This window comes from Leptopilina heterotoma, unplaced genomic scaffold (assembly GCF_015476425.1).
Source record: "Leptopilina heterotoma isolate Lh14 unplaced genomic scaffold, ASM1547642v1 Lhet_278, whole genome shotgun sequence".
Classification (NCBI taxonomy): domain Eukaryota; kingdom Metazoa; phylum Arthropoda; class Insecta; order Hymenoptera; family Figitidae; genus Leptopilina; species Leptopilina heterotoma.
This window is the reverse complement of record NW_025110986.1, coordinates 1,231,266-1,242,151: the sequence shown is the minus strand read 5'-3', so window position 1 is coordinate 1,242,151 and position 10,886 is coordinate 1,231,266. Positions and strand designations below refer to the sequence as shown.

The window sequence follows — 10,886 nt, the reverse complement described above, 5'->3', positions numbered from 1 at the left end:
AGCGGAATTGCTTGCCTTTGCAAGAGGCCGTTTTCGGCCCTCTTTTAGAAGGGGAGTGTTGTAACGTGGCAAATTTTCTAAGAAATTTGTAAACAAAATTTTAACTAAAAATTTATAAACAAATAAACTCCCTTGCGCCGATTAACAAAAACAATAACAATTTCTCAGCTTTGGTAAAATATTTGTTTATCTAATTTGTTTATCTATGTTATCGTATTCTCCCTCTTGAAAATATTATTCAGAAAACTCAAAATTAGCGCGTTTCTCGATTAAAGCAGAAAAGAACGATCATCGCACCTGCGCAGATTCCTCATCACGTTTACCCACAGCAGAGAATTACAACGTTAACCAAATGAAAATCGAGTTGACTCGATATACCTGTCACTTTTTAAATTCAACCTACACAAAAAGTCATCTCACAAAATAACCTTTTGAATAAATTAGAATTTATTTTCTATATTTACCAATTATTATGGAATTTCAAAATGTTAAGAGATCGACTATTGAACAGGATAGTCCCTGTCATTTCTCTATATTTCATGAAGAGACACCTTTTGCCCAGGCCCGAATTCTCATGTCATTGGATAAAATATTACCTTTTGATTTTTTAGAAATCAACCTACCTTTTGCCTTCTTTTATCAATGACATTTAGAGAATTCTGGAGGTTGACGACAAGGAAATTAAGAATTGAAAAGTAAAAAAAATCTCAGGAAGCAAGACATTACAACTTAAATTATACCCCGGTGTCACTGATTTTGAAAGTAATTACAATTCAATTCAAATTCTGTTTGTTTATAAATATTCCCCTGTTTTGTAAATTAGGCCCGTTTGTTTATAATAATTATTGTTGTTGAAAAAGGTCTGGTTACACCCTATTACTGTAATTTTCTTTTTGTCATGTAAGGGTATTTTTCAATTTAAATAGTTAAATTCTAATAAACTGAATGCTTCAAAAACCCGAACTTAAATAACCGAACACAATCACCGGAAAAATCTGAAAAACCAAACAATCTCAAAGGGGGAAAAACTGAGAAAGGAATCCCGATGCTGGACCTCCAATTTACGAATTCGAAAAAGAGTTATTTCCTCACCAACCTTATCCTTGCGTCTTTCTCCAAATTCAAATCTCAACGGTCAACCAAAGAAAACCAACGACTCCAAACAGCAATAATTTCAATAAATCACACCAACTAAATTAACAAAATAATTAAATTAAACTTAAATTTATTCAATTAAAAATTAACAAAAACTCAAATAACAATCTTTAATACTAATTAACAAAACTTAAAATATAAAGATTATCTAAAATTAACGTTTCTCCAAAGGAAGCGATGTACAAAATCGGTTCTCTCTACCGAAACACGACTGAACAATTAGAGAGCTACCTTCTTGAATGAATAATGCAAATCATGTAAAATCCCAGGAACGCTGCTCGTCTTTCCTAGAAAATTGACACCATCCTTGTTGGATCCATTCGAAAACGATACCTCCTCTCTCGTGACAATTGCAAGACACCTGTTAAGAAAAAGGGTAAGGGCGGTCTTGACCAATGCGACGTCCTCATGTCAATCAAGCATGCGCGTGGTCATTACCTAATTGACTTGACGGGAGACGGACACACGACGCTGAACGACACCAACTATAGCCAAAAATGACAAAAGGCGACAGAGCGATGCAGGCAGTGACTGCGCCTCCATGGGCCGTTTCCCAAAGCGTTTCTCACATTAACACAATTTGAGCAAGTCAAGAAATTTATCCCTGGAGTTTTGCAAACTAACTAAATTTCTGTCGGTTTTACTCTACTAGGGCAATGTATTGCTATATGCCCTGGCTGTTGGCATACAAAACATATTTTTAAAGGACATTCAGACACCCTATGTCCCACTGATTGGCAAGAGAAACATGCACTATAAAAAGAGGTTGATGCATTTGTATTACTTGCCGCACCAGCTTGACCTGCATCAGGATTAACAAGGTTATTCTGTTGTTGCTTCTTCTGGATTTAGGTGGATTTGGAGCTGGTGTTGGTGTCACATTGGTGGTGGGGGTCGTCTGGTTGAGAGCGTAAAGTTTTTCGTCAGTTTTCTTAACTTTCTTCTCTCCCTTTGTCTTTTTGTCCTTTTTCTTCTTTTCACCTTTCCTTTTATTCTTTTTCTCACCCTCACTTGACTCGACTGCACCTTCGTCTTGTAAAGCTGCTACTTTCTTTTCATGTTTACTGGTCCCTTGTGTCTTATCGTCCTTCTTGGTACCATGGAATGCAGCGGCTGGAAAACGCATTTTGTCTTTAGATGGTAGGGGAACATATCTGTCGTCCAAGTCTTTAACCTCTTCCTATTGTCGTAAACTCTTTTCTACTTTAGTCAGTGATTCTAAACTTCATGTTTCAACTTGTCTACGGTAAGTTGGCGTAAGGCCTTTATAAGCAATTTTAAACTGTTGCTTGACTGGTAATGGTCTCTTTAAATGTCCCATTATTAGTCAAATACAAAGAAATCTTTTCTCCTTTTGCTTGTGTCCTAGCCCTAAGTTCATCAATCACCTCGTCATCGTCAACTGTTATCAAAATTTCACAACGAAAAGCTCTCTTGAACATCTTCATGTGTCAATTTCTCGTCTAATAGTCCTATACTAACGACTTGCTTGACATTTTAAAATACTTGGAATTGAATGTACTAAGTCATCGTCGTCAATTACCATACAAATTTTACAATCTTCTAATCTGTCAAGGAAATCTCTAGGGTCAGCATTTTCTTCTCCCAAAAATTTAATATCCTAATTAATCAAAGCTTTAATTTTTCTTGACCTATTAATTGCTATACTTTTGTCTGATTTTAACGATAATTTACTTGAAATGTCCGAGTCAGAATCACTCGATAAATCAGTAAATAGTGTCCTTCGTATATTCTTTTCTTTGTATTTTTTATTAGTTTGTCGTTTGTATTTGTCTTTGTTCTGAGAAATGTTTTTCTCCCTTGTCGAAAATTTGTCGGATTTGTCTGAGTCACTTTCCCTGTTACTATCATCATTTGATATCCCCCCCATGGGCAGAATTTTTTTATTTGTCTGTACTGGTTGGTGGATATTTATGTCAAAATCGAGTTAGTAGGGATACTAGCTGTTGTCATGACTGGTGTATGACTTATACTTGGGGGACTTGGCAAAGGTTCGCTGGTCGGACCTTTTCTACTGTATGATAAGCTTTTCTCCCCCCTCCCTGCTAATAGTTCCTGATTTTTGTCAATTTCTCCTAAATTACCTAAGTTTCTTATTTTAGGGCTGTTAATTCCCTCGTCACTATCACTTGTCACTCCTGTACCCCTTGTCTGGTAAATATTTAGAATTTTTTCCTTTTTGGGCTGTATATGTGATCGAGTCTGAGAAAAGGGACCTACTTACCAAAAAATTGATTTTTTTATGATGGTTTCTTATAGTTTAAGGTCCTAGAAATACAATGCAATCAGTCCTGATTGTTAAAAAAATTTGCAATTGTTTAAACAAATTTAAGAAAAAATTTTTTTAATTTTTTTTTGTTGAAAATATAAGTAATTTTAAGACAAAAATTACTCTTGGTTGTTTAAGTGTCAAGAATATTTCCCCTAAATCTTAAATTGAATGCCTAAACCATTTACAAAAAATTCGACTTAATTCCTTGAAGATGATCCCCAAGTATACCCGTCATCGGCAACCTGGTTGTGCAAGTCAAAAAATAACTATGGATTATTGTAGAGTTTAAAATTATTCATTATTGTATCAGTTCTGAACTTGCATAAAAAATTTGAGACCTCTAGGACATCCGGAAGTCTTTTAAATTAATTTTGATAATTCCATAATTTGACTTTTGCAAAGTAAATTGTTTATCACAATTACAGGGTTGTTTGAACAATTATTTAACCATGAAAATCGGATTCAGCATAAAATAATACATAAAGAACACTCATCATGTTAATTTAAAATGTAAAATGTTCCAAGAAATCTAATTTATTTGGATAGAAAACTTTAAACGCGTTTTTCTCGAAAAGTTGATTTTGGTAACTAGGTCCTTTTCTCAGACCCGGTCAAATATATGCTTCGAGAACGAAAACTTTACTTGAATTTCCACAGTCATATTCTTTACAAAAGGGAATGTCTATTTCGTCTGTAAAAATTGTCCTTAATTCGATACGGAACACTCTTTCTCGGAGAACTTCTAATGTTCCTGCAATTGATAATTGTTTTGCAAGTAACATTGTTACTAGAGATGTGCAAAAAGATCGAAATGTCGAGCCGAGCCGAGCCAAACCCAAGCCGGCTCGATGTATCGAGTACTCGAGTGACTTCGAGTACTCGAAAAATTCGCGTACTCGATTAAATTCGAGCACTCGGGTGAATTCGAGTACTCGAATTTTTCGAGTACTCGAAGTCACTCGAGTGCTTGAGTGAAATCAAGTACTCGAAAAATTCGAGTACTCGAATGGATTCGAGCTTTTGACTTACTAAAATTAATTTATTAATAAGTAGAAAATTTTGAATTACTGAATCAATAAAGTAAAGAAATCTTTAATTTTAAAATGTACTTCTATTTGCTAAATATAATATATTCAAAAATTATATGAATTTTCTCTAAAACTCAAATTTACTCAAGAGCTCGAAAAAATTCGAGTACTTGAATTAAATCGAGTACTCGAAACTATTCGAGCTTTTTACACAGCTCGGCTCGGCTCGAACTCGATCGAGCTTCGAGCTTCAAGCTTTTTGCACAACTCTAATTGTTACTATTTGTCCTACTAACATTGTAATAATAGATGCTCAAATATCTTTAATCTCGGGACTATCTAAAAGCATTGCCATTCTTTCTTTGTAATCAATAATTTGGATATACTTCCGAATAAGGAAAACCATAAAAAAACCATAAAAATGTGGTTTTTTGCGTATAATTCGTAAAAAACGAAAAATTTTGAACAACTTTTTAAACAAAAGTTATAGATCTCACCAAAATACACATTTTATGTTCTTATTATTATTTGCTAAAATCCATTATTTTCCGAGAAAAATGTAAAAAACCATAAAATACCATAAAAACGGGTTAAAATATACTTTTGCTCAAAAGAACAGCTAATTTTAACAAAATACAGTTTCTTTACGTATTTAGATGCGCTGATCACAAAAATAATAATGAAAATTGGTGCAAATTTAATGATTATGGTAAAAACCATTATGAAAACCATAAAATTGTGGTTTTTGTGAATAAATCGTAAAAAACGCAAAATTTTGAAAAATAATTTTAACAAAAAAAGGCCGATTGATAAAATGTTACAAAGTGCAACGGTTTTGTGGCCTTGAAAAAGGCCGATTGATGAAATGTTACAAATCGCAACGGTTTTGTGGCCTTGAAAAAGGCCGATTGATGGAATGTTACAAATCGCAACGGTTTCGTGGCCTTGAAAAAGGCCGATTGATGGAATGTTACAAATCGCAACGGTTTCGTGGCCTTGAAAAAGGCCGATTGATTTAAGTGCCATTTTCTTAGTTTTTGTGGCCAGGGTAAGCAATTTTTATGTCCGCAATTAATTGCGAAAAAGGATCGGCATTTAATTTGCGAACCCTTCTCCGCCACAAAAACTCACAAAGGTGGTCTGCAATATTATGCTTGCGAACACCTCCTCTGGAGAGAGATTGTCTCATCCATCTCCAAGAGGATTCAATATTTTGGGTGTGGGCACCAGTAGTAGAGTTTACAAATTCCTCGGAATGATTCACAGTTTTGTGAACGTAGCCACATTGTTCCAAATCAATGTAGCCCTTCCAACAATCAGTATGGATTTCTGTTCCGACAACAACGTGCTTTTTAATCAAGTTAATTAAAGTAGTTTTGTCTCGTTTGTTGTCGGGACAGATTTCCAGTCGATAGTTGGAAGAATGTCCTCTGTGAATCATTCCGAGGATCCATGAACCCTCTACTACTCGACCTCTCTCAAACTTTCGACGACCGATTTTGCATTCGTCGATCTCGACGATTTCGCCCACACCTCCAATTTGACCCTCTTCTAGGAAGTGTTCATCTAAAGCAATCATGCAGACCTCCCGACAAAAAGAGAATCGATCTGCAATGGTTTCAGAAGAAATATTTTGACCTTCAACAATACTACTCTCACGAATAGTTTGCTGAAAGTCAAAACTCACCGAAAAGCAATACGTCACCATCATACAAGAAGCCGCAGAGATGTGGCATTGTTCGAACCACGTGCTCTCTGCGACAGTATGACGATGACGATATTTACCTTTTTTCTCGCAAACGAACTGACCACAAGTGAACGCTGATTCAGTCAAAGTCATATTTTTCTTATGCTTCGAACAAAAGCGTTCACTCGGGATCAGTTCTACATCACGCAACCATTGCAGAGTCGATTCTCTATTTTGTAAAATGACACTTAAAGCGAAAATATTATATTTCCGGTCCATGATATTTTAAACACGATCGTGTCAATGTGCCCAATGGATACTGTGAGGGAGTAATAAAATATACGCGGTTCCTGCGGCTGGATAGTACACCTCGTCCGAGTCCCCTTTCTATATTCACACAGAGAGATAAAGAGAGTACACGAGCTCAATGCGAAATCGAAATAATGAAATGCAGAATTTGAACAGTGGAATGCGGAATTTGAAAAGTGGTTTGCGGAATATGAAAAGTGGAATACGGAATAGGAATAGTAGAATACGGAATCTGAAAGACGAAATGCAGAACGTGAAAAAGTGAAATACCAAATGTCTGGGTTGTGTACCTTCTAGTACCAACTAGGAAGTAAATTTGACTCCCTTTCTGTATGCACAGAGCAAGGGCACACGACCTGAGGCGGGCTTCGCCCGCCTCTCAGCTGTTCCCCCCTTGGGCCCTGAAAAAAGGTTTTTTGGGGGGGAAACGTTGTAGGGGGCTCGGGTCTGGGTTGTGTACCTTCTAGTACCAACTAGGAAGTAAATTTGACTCCCTTTCTGTATGCACAGAGCAAGGGCACACGACCTGAGGCGGGCTTCGCCCGCCTCTCAACTGTTCCCCTCTTGGGCCCTGAAAAAAGGTTTTTTGGGGGGACACGTTGTAGGGGGCTCGGGTCTGGGTTGTGTACCTTCTAGTACCAACTAGAAAGTAAATTTGACTCCCTTTCTGTATGCACAGAGCAAGGGCACACGACCTGAGGCGGGCTTCGCCCGCCTCTCAGCTGTTCCCCTCTTGGGCCCTGAAAAAAGGTTTTTTGGGGGGGACACGTTGTAGGGGGCTCGGGTCTGGGTTGTGTACCTTCTAGTACCAACTAGGAAGTAAATTTGACTCCCTTTCTGTATGCACAGAGCAAGGGCACACGACCTGAGGAGGGCTTCGCCCGCCTCTCAACTGTTCCCCTCTTGGGCCCTGAAAAAAGGTTTTTTGGGGGGACACGTTGTAGGGGGCTCGGGTCTGGGTTGTGTACCTTCTAGTACCAACTAGAAAGTAAATTTGACTCCCTTTCTGTATGCACAGAGCAAGGGCACACGACCTGAGGCGGGCTTCGCCCGCCTCTCAGCTGTTCCCCTCTTGGGCCCTGAAAAAAGGTTTTTTGGGGGGGACACGTTGTAGGGGGCTCGGGTCTGGGTTGTGTACCTTCTAGTACCAACTAGGAAGTAAATTTGACTCCCTTTCTGTATGCACAGAGCAAGGGCACACGACCTGAGGCGGGCTTCGCCCGCCTCTCAGCTGTTCCCCCTTAGGCCCTGAAAAAAGGTTTTTTGGGGGGACACGTTGTAGGGGGCTCGGGTCTGGGTTGTATACCTTCTAGTACCAACTAGGAAGTAAATTTGACTCCCTTTCTGTATGCACAGAGCAAGGGCACACGACCTGAGGCGGGCTTCGCCCGCCTCTCAACTGTTCCCCTCTTGGGCCCTGAAAAAAGGTTTTTTGGGGGGACACGTTGTAGGGGGCTCGGGTCTGGGTTGTGTACCTTCTAGTACCAATTAGGAAGTAAATTTGACTCCCTTTCTATATGCACAAAGCGGGACTTCATGAGCTGTGGCGGGCGAAGTCTTGAATTTCCCGTTTTTATGGTATTTTATGGTTTTTTACATTTTTCTCGGAAAATAATGGATTTTAGCAAATAATGATAAGAACATAAAATGTGTATTTTGGTGAGATCTATAACTTTTGTTTAAAAAGTTTTTCAAAATTTTTCGTTTTTTACGAATTATACGCAAAAAACCACAATTTTATGGTTTTTTTTATGGTTTTCACCATAAAGATGAAATTTGCGCCAAATTTCATTATCATTTTCGTGATCAGAGTATTAAAATACGGAAAGAAACTGTATTTTGTTAAAATTAGCTGTTCTTTTGACCAAAGTATATTTTAACCCGTTTTTATGGTATTTTATGGTTTTTTACATTTTTCTCGGAAAATAATGGATTTTAGCAAATAATGATAAAAACATAAAATGTGTATTTTGGTGAGATCTATAACTTTTGTTTAAAAAGTTTTTCAAAATTTTTCGTTTTTTACGAATTATACGCAAAAAACCACAATTTTATGGTTTTTTTTATGGTTTTCACCATAAAGATGAAATTTGCGCCAAATTTTATTATCATTTTTGTAATCAGCGCATCAAAATACGTTGGTATACTAATTTTTATTGAAATTGGAGGTCCCCCTTATTCGGAAGTACACCCAATAATTTTCTCAATCGCGTGAGCCATTTTATTTGTTACAAAAAAAATTCTAAACAAGTTCAAAAGTAAAAAAAATGGATTACACTAGTCAATACCAAATTAGGGTAGTTTAAAATTTTCACGCTTTGTCAAAAGTTAGATTAAATTAATTTGGATTTAATTTGGAGAAATTTGTAAAAAAATTTCAATCATTAAAATAAAAATTAATTTTTAGGGCCCAACACACACTATATACGGTCCTGGTAATAATCAATAATTTATTTTTCATCAAACTCAAAAAAAGGATAAAATTTTTGAAAATTTGTTAATTATTAACAAAAAGGGGGCACGTCTCCCATTTAATACGGCCCTGATCCTTTTAAAAATTTTCACTGTCTCGCGTCAGAAATTTTCATCTCCTTTCCCAAGTCAAAACTTTCTTGGCAATTTCTGCATGAATAATATGTTCGAGCCTACGTGACTAATTTCTGTCATGCACAATAATTTCCTTAGTCTAAATTTTTACTGTCCACCAATTTCTATGAACGACAATGAATTTGAAAAACGACGCTAAAAATTATCACTACGCGCGTGAGCTATATGACACATGACTATTATAATTTTTATTTAACACAAAGCACGTGTTGGTTAATTATTTAAAAAATAATGGCAAAAATATTTTTTCTACCACACGCACCGAAAGTACACCATTTCCTACGTGTTTAGCGGGAGAAAAGTGTATGATTCCCTGCGAGCGGGAGGAAATGTACATTCCCTCCCGGCTAGTGACGTCACCGGGAGGGAATGTAACATTCCCTCCCTGTGAGGGAGGAAAAGTAACTTGCTTTCTCGGTAATATTATCAAAGTATGACCATTGGTGAATCAGTTACGTGAGTTACGTCAGCTAAGTGACTTACGTAACTTACGCGAGTTACGCAAATGGTGTAGTTACGTAACTTACGTAAATGGTGTAGTTATGTTAGTCTTTTGAGTTACAAATAATAAATGATTTACGTAAGTTACGTAACTTACGTTCCTTACGCTACTTGCGTAAACCTACGCTCTTTGGGTTAGTTTAGTTATTTCAAGCTTTTCACAAACTTTCAGTTACCACAGTTGTAACTATACCGCCCCCAGCTACAACTATACATTCAAAAGTAACAATCAAACTGCCGCGTTTGTACTTTCAGTATACGTGTGTTAGAAAAAATAGTATGTGCAACTCGGGAGGAAAATTGATTTCCACTCGTGTTTTACAGTTCTCGGCTTCGCTCGCAAGCACTCGCCTTCGGCTCGTTTGCTCGCTACGCCTCGAACTGCAAACTACACTCGTCGGAAATCATCCATTTCCCTCCCTTGATGCACAATCTACTATTATCACTCGCGAAAAATCAAGAAAAATTTACTGAATTTAATAAAATTAAAATTACTGAAATCGTCCCATAATTACACAAACTATTCAACTTTGAGAAATTCTTAACACGAGGTTATGGCGTCTCTCGCCATGCCGTAAAAAAATTTTTTCAAGTGTAAAATGTTTTTTTACACAATTATCTCCTCCTCTCCAAAGTCAAATACAAAAAAAATAATACAATTTATATGTAAATCTCCTCCTCTTCCAAGTCAAATATAGAAATACATACAAATTTTCCTCCTCTCATAAGTCAAATAAAAAAAATACATGTCACAAAAATAATTTCAAGTCAAATCACAATAATAATTATTTTAGTCGTGTCTCAAAAATTTGCCCCTTTAAGGGGCACATTATTCATATGTACGAATTTTCTTTACATCTCATGTCTTAATATTTTTGGGGTCGCTGATTCCGAATTTGAAGTTAGTTTTTATAAATTCAAAATGGCGGATCCAATATGTCGGACAATTTTATTTATTTAATCGTATTCGCTTGAAAATGTTTACTCGGGGGTTTTTGGGGTCGCTGATTACGAATCTGATATTAGTTTTTAAAAATTAAAAATGTCGGATTACTTTACAAAATTGATCCAACTGACCTAAAAGTTGGTTCTCGGGTGAACCCTGGTCACTGATTACAAATTCGGTGATAGTTTTTAAAATTCAAAACGGCTTTTGCAATATGGTTGATGAGATTTTTCAAAATTTATTCAGATTTACTTGATACTTACTTTCAAGAGTTAATGCTTTTTAGAATTCTAAGATCAATTTGATAATTGTATAAACTGAGTTGCTAAATAATTAGACATTTTTGTTGTAAAATTAGCT

General features: G+C 36.5%; 1 protein-coding gene across 3 annotated transcripts in view; it reads right to left on the bottom strand.

Moving 5' to 3' along the window:
• Positions 1-10,886, bottom strand: part of LOC122504120 — a 66,126-nt gene that overhangs the window by 15,939 nt on the left and 39,301 nt on the right. For 2 of the 3 annotated variants that reach the window (XM_043615039.1, XM_043615040.1), the window contains one exon: positions 1,940-2,268. The exons of the other annotated variant lie outside the window; for it this stretch is intronic. The gene's annotated coding sequence lies outside the window, so the exon portion shown is untranslated. The remainder of the gene's footprint in view (positions 1-1,939; positions 2,269-10,886) is intronic. 3 annotated transcript variants of the gene reach the window in all.